The sequence below is a fragment of the Varanus komodoensis genome, unplaced genomic scaffold (assembly GCF_004798865.1).
Source record: "Varanus komodoensis strain SLA01 unplaced genomic scaffold, ASM479886v1 scaffold3, whole genome shotgun sequence".
Classification (NCBI taxonomy): Eukaryota; Metazoa; Chordata; class Lepidosauria; order Squamata; family Varanidae; genus Varanus; species Varanus komodoensis.
Window position 1 is genome coordinate 46,465,507 of NW_025335761.1, and position 6,208 is coordinate 46,471,714.

Genomic DNA, 6,208 nt, shown 5'->3' on the forward strand with positions numbered 1-6,208 from the left:
GGTTTCCTACCCTTGATTTAGGTACAAGCCCATAGAGTCTTGCTCTAGCTTTTAGAATCCAGGAAGGACAGGGATCTAAATCAATCATGTTCAGGACACCAATTTACACCATCTCACTCAGATGACTGTCCAAATAACTACCTGTGCTTCTCTCATCTCAGTGTCTGGAGCCCCTTATTTCCAGACCCCTCCACTGCCGCCGCCTCTGTCTCAGAGTCCAGATGGGCATCAGTTAGGAATGCACACCAAGAGCAACTCCTCCTATTATCCCCAACACAATTTATGGAATTTGCCTTTTTCACAGTAGGTGCTCACTGGGTCATTGTTTTCACTGACCTGTCCGCCACTACCCCAAGATCCCATTCTTGCTCTGCCACTGCCAGCTCAGATCCCATCCGTTGGGATTTTCGGCCCCAATATACCATACATTAAATTTGCTTACATTGAATTGCACTTGCCATTTTGATGGCCGTTCTCCCAGCTTGGAGGAATTGCTTTGGAGATTCTTACAATCTCTTTTGGTTTTAATCACCCTAAATAGTTTGGTGTCATCAGCAAACTTGGCCACTTCACTAGCCATTCTTAATTCCAGGTCATTTACTTATTTATTTCTATTGATTGATTGATTTCTATCCTGCCTTTTTCCTACAAAGGGCTCAAGGCAGCTTACATCGTTCTCCTCCTCCATCTTGTCCCCACAACAACAACCCTGTGAGGTAGGTTGGCCCAAAGTCACCCAAAGTCACCCAGTTGGCTCTATGGCTGAGCAGGGGCTAGAACCCAGATTGTCTGAGTCCCAGTCCCATGCTCTAACCACTACACCACACTGGCACCACGCCACACTTCATATTTATGAATATGTTGAGAAGCATTGGTCCTTAATACAGAACCCTGTGGGGCTCCACTCATTTCCTCTCTCCTTTGGAAGAAATTGCGATCTATTTCCACTCTTTGCCTTCCATTCTTTAACCAGTTAGTGATACTTAAGGGGACTGCCCTCTCCCCTGACTTCTATTCCACGACTGCTTACTTTGCTAAGGAGCTTTTGGTTAGGGACTTTGTCAAAAGCCTTTTTGGAAGTCCAAGTAAATTATGTCCGTGGGATTGCCCCGTCTACATGCTTATTGGCTCTTTCAAAGAACTCCAACAGGTTAATGCAACAGGCCCTCCCCTTGAGGAAGCCATGTTGATTCCTTTTCAACAGGGCTTGTCCCTCATTGTGCTTATTGATTCTGTCTTTACTAATGCTTTCATGCGGTTTGCCAGAAGCAGATGTTAAGCTAAATGGCCTGTAATTTTCCAGATTACCCCTGAATCCCTGTTAAAAAAATTGGTGTTACATTGGCCATTCTCCAGTCCTCCAATGCAAAGGCTGATTTTAGGGACATTTTAAATATTTTGTTAAGAAGGTCAGCAATTTCATGTTTGGATTCATCAAAAAATCTAGGATGGAAACCATCTGGACTGGGTGATTTGCTGACTTGCAGTTTGTCAAAACTGTCATGCCTGAGCATTGTTTTTAAAAATGATTTTTTTTTCAGTTGCATGAGATTGCAAATCATGTTTAACATTTCTGGTACTTCAGATGGCACACGTGTCCCTATCTTTCAAAGCCAGCTCTCTGCCCATACCCCATATTTGGCTAGAGTAAAATTCAATATAAGTCCTACTGAAATGAATAAGACTTAAGTAAGTCATGACTAATGTAAGCCCTATTTATTTCAATGGATCTACCTTAAGTAGGATCTAGGTTGCATTTTACCCTTATACTTCAGGAAGATGCTGTGGACAGCAGAGAAATGTACAGAGAGCCTATTTATTTTCTATATTATGCTTATATCCTGCCTTTTTTCCTTTCAGGTAATTCAAGGTACTTTACATCATATTCCTCCTCCTCTCAATCTTATTGTCACAGCGGAAAACCTGAGAAGGGGGTTGGGCCGAGCATCTGTGACTGGTGAAGTCCCCCCTGGCTGAGCGGAGACTAGAACCCAGAGCCCCAGAGCCCCAGCCCGACACTTGTAACCACCACACCACACCACACTGGCTCTGATTTCCTTTGCCAAGGAAGCTTGTACATGAACAAGGCTGAGGACCTCCTGTGCGGTGTCTCTCTGGAATACCCCACCCCATTCATCCTCAACAGAAAATGCCCCTGCTATCGTTTCAGCATCAGATTAATGCTCACTCATTCACCCAAGCATTTTATTGTAATGTGCTGGTTTATATTTAGCTTGCTCTGCAGATTCATTCATTCATTCATTCATTCATTTATTTAGAAAATTTCTATGCCGCCCCATTCGCGGAAGCCTCGGAGCAGCTCACAAAACATTAAAATATAATACATTAAAAATATAAAATGAATTATAATATAATATGTAATTTTTTATGCCTCTCTTTTTATTGTAATGCAGTTTTCAGATTTTATATTGTATTATGTTATGACCTATTTAGCATCATGTCAATACGAAATGCCTTCAAATATTCAGAATTCCAGTGACTGTCATGTTGTTTCCATCTGCTCACTTCCTTTATTAGATAAATGGCCCTTTGTTTCCAATCCATGCTGAAAGACTGCAGCCATCAAAATAGATGAGTTGGCTTGTTTAGGTACCACAGACTGTTCTTCTCTGTGTGGCATGGGGCCAGACAGCTTGAATAAATGATGTGCTCTATCATCTTGGAGACAAATACATTTGGGCACTCTGGACTCTTGCGCAGTTTTGTTATACCTATTAGTAGAATCTAGGAGGTAAAAACTGCACTGTACTTTTTAAATGCAGCCTTCCCACTTCAGATGCCCTCTGGACTACAACTCCCAACATTGCCTGCTTGTTAAAGCCAGGTCAGTCCAAAACAAAATCTTACTCATCCGTTATATGGTTATGGATGAGACGGCTCACCTGGTCTGTATTACAGAAACCTGGGTGGAGGTTTATGCCCACCTGGGTATTTTGTGTAGCACCAACACTGCCTGGAAGGTCGGGAGGGGGAGTGTCTATAACCGATAGGTGTGATCTTGCTCTCATGAGGCTTTCTGTCCACTCAGAGATGACTCTTGAGTGTCTTTCCTTGGTGTTGTGCAAAAGAAACAGTCTGGGAATTCTTTTAACATTGCTGCACTATGGACTCCCTACCTGGGCTGTCAGAGTTGATCTCTGACCTGATCTTGAAGACTCCTGGGATGCTTGTTCTGGGGGATTTCAATATTTATGCTGAGACGAGTCTATTTGGGGCAGCTCAGGACTTCATGGCTGACATGAGAACCATGGGGCTGTCTCAACATACCATTGGCCCCACCCATGAGAAAGGACACATTTGTGACCTGTTTTTCTTGACTGAACAAGGGGATGGTGATCTGGAGGTGGAGCTGCTGGAAGAGGTCATCAGGGGTTTTGGGCTGAACTGTCATCGGTGCACTGGTGGCACTCCACTCTACCTCTCTTTTTCATCTAACCCAGGTGAGGCGGTGGCAGTCCTTAACCAGTGCCTGGCTGTTGTGATGGGCTGTATGAGAGCCAACAAATCGAAACCTAATCCAGCCAAGACAGAGGTGCTGCTGATAGGTGGCTTCCATGTCCAGATGGGAGAAATTTGCCAGGTTGCACCCCCTCTACAGGACAGGATCCAGAGCTTGGGGGTGCTTCTGAACCATGAGCTGTGTACCTGGAGCACCAGGTAGGCTCAGTAGCCAGGAGTCTTTTATCACTTCCAGATAATTTGTCAACTTTGACTGCATCTGGACGGGCAGGACCTAACAACAGCACTCCATGCTCTGGTAACCTCTTGGTTGGACTACTGTAATGTGTTTTACATGGGGCTGCCCCTGAAAACAGTCTGGAAGCTTCGATTGGTGCAAAATAGAGCAGCTAGGCTGCTGACAGGAACTAGTAATAGCAAACATATAACACCAGTCCTTTATAAATTACATTAGTTGCCCATTGAAGCCTGGGCCCACTTCCAGGTGCTCATCTTAACATATAAAGCTCTAAATGGTGTAGGACCTGAATATCTGAAAGAACATCTCCAGCTCTATAAGCCTACCCAGAGGCCAAGTTCTTCATCAGAGGTCCTGTTCCAGGAGCTGTCATTAAAGGAAGCTTGAAGGATGGCTACCCAGGGTAGGGCCTTCTCAGTCATGGTGCCCCATTTATGGAACGGGCTTCCCAGAGAGGTCTGCCAAGTGCCTTCCTTATATCCATTCTGGTGCCAGGTTAAGAAGCTTTAATTTGCAGAGCATTTTAGTTGTTGGCTGTGTTTCCATTTCTTAAAAAATCTGACTGGCATTTTAACTAGTAAATTTGGTATTTTAATTGTGATCTTTTAAGGCTTTTCCTTTCAGTTATGTTAAAGTATATTACTATTTGGTGCCCCTGCTGTGATGGGAGTGTTGCATTGCTTATTGGTATCAATGTTTTAATTGTTTTATTTATGTAGTTTTTATGCTTTGTTATGGTTTTATTATATAAACCACCGAGACAGCCATGAGGCTATTGCGATGGTATACAAAAGTGTTAAATAAAGAAATAGTTCCTGACCATTGGCTGTGCTATCTCAAGATGACAGCATTTGGTCCCCCAAATCTGGAGAGTTTCAGGTTGGAAAGGCTGCTTCATGCTTCAGGTACAAATGGCTGGGAGGCTGGCAGAAGGTCTGCACTGTCCCGGGAACAACCTTTGCCATCACCACACGTGCCTACAACACAAGCACAACACAAGCATGTGTGGGACGGGGGGGGGCAGTTTGTTTGGCAGAGCACCTCTTTGACATAGTCATTTCTGGATGCACTCTGGGCTCTTCAGCAGTTTTGCTAGACCTTTTGCAGAATCTAGGAGGAAAAACTGCCTTTAGAGTACAAACCTATGCTTTTGAATCGCAGCCTTCCCACTCCAGATGCCCTCTGGACTACAACTCCCAGCATTCCTTCTCCCAACAGGTCAGAGGCATTGTTATTTTTAAAAAACTCAAAAAAAAAATTTAATACTCCCCACCCCTCTGAAGCCTAAAGTGGTATAACGTAAAAGGCTGAATTCTTCTCACCGATAGCCAAAGGAATCATTTTACAAATGTTGACCCTGCAGGCTGATGCCTGACCATCTGGGAGAACTTTACTCAGGGCCAGTGTTGGGGGTAGGTGTGGCTGGACAACTGCTGAGGCCCACACACCAGTGGGACCCACCAGCAACCATCTCCCACAGTCGCAGCTTTTTGGCGCCACCACCCGCTCATCAACTTGCCTTGGAGGAAGCGGAGCAGACGATGCTGCAGCTCCAGGCAAGCAGCCGCATGGGAGCAACCAGGGGGCACGGATGAGAAGCAGAGCAGCTGGAGACCACGGAAGTGAGAGGGCAGCCCTGCCGAGGGGCCGTGCCTCGCCCAAGAGCCGTGCAGCCCAGGAAGCCAACACTGGCCTTGCTCCTTGACTTGTTAGAGTGTAGGCTTAGGGTACGATCCCATGATCAAAACTGGCAGCCAGGCTAAAATGCATGGTGCAAGGCAAAGCAGTGGTGGAGACCACTGCCCCGCTCCTCATTCTGCACCTTGAAGCGTTTGTGCAACAAGGATGCGGGGCTTGGATTGCTCTCCTTGAGACCTAAACAGGATTTGGCTTTAAGGGCTCGTGCCTACAAAGCTGTGGTCGATCAGTGCCGAGTGCTTGGGGAGCGGCAATTCTTAGGACTAACCCGAAGCCCCACCCAGAACATTTTGCAGACCTTTCTCAGACTGTTCCCCACTGTTGGGCTGGGGGTGGTGCCCGCGCTCCATTGACTTGGATGCCGCTAGGCCTGGGCCACTGTGAAAACACGGAATGGTTGCCAGGCGGCCAGCACAGTTGCTCTTGTTGCTGCCAGCAGAAGGAAGGGAGAAGTTGTGCTACTGCCCCTGCTAAAGGGGAGCTCCGCCCACAAGCCCCGGAGAAGTTTTCCTCCCTCTGGAGATATTCTATGAAAGGCAACATTTTTGCTTGCAACATGGACAGAGTACAGTGGGAAGCCATTCGTGCTCAGCGTTCTTTCCAGATACTCGGTTGGAGTTAAGATCTTGTATTATGTGAGCTAGCATGGTGCAGTGGGGTTAGGCTGCTGATCTGGAATGTGGGGGTTTGGGTTCTAGTCCCCACTCCGCTGTGAAGCTCATGGGGTGACTTTGGGCCAGTTACATGCTTATTCTGCCCCAAAGTTTCTTGTTCCTCTCCTCCTTTAGATCT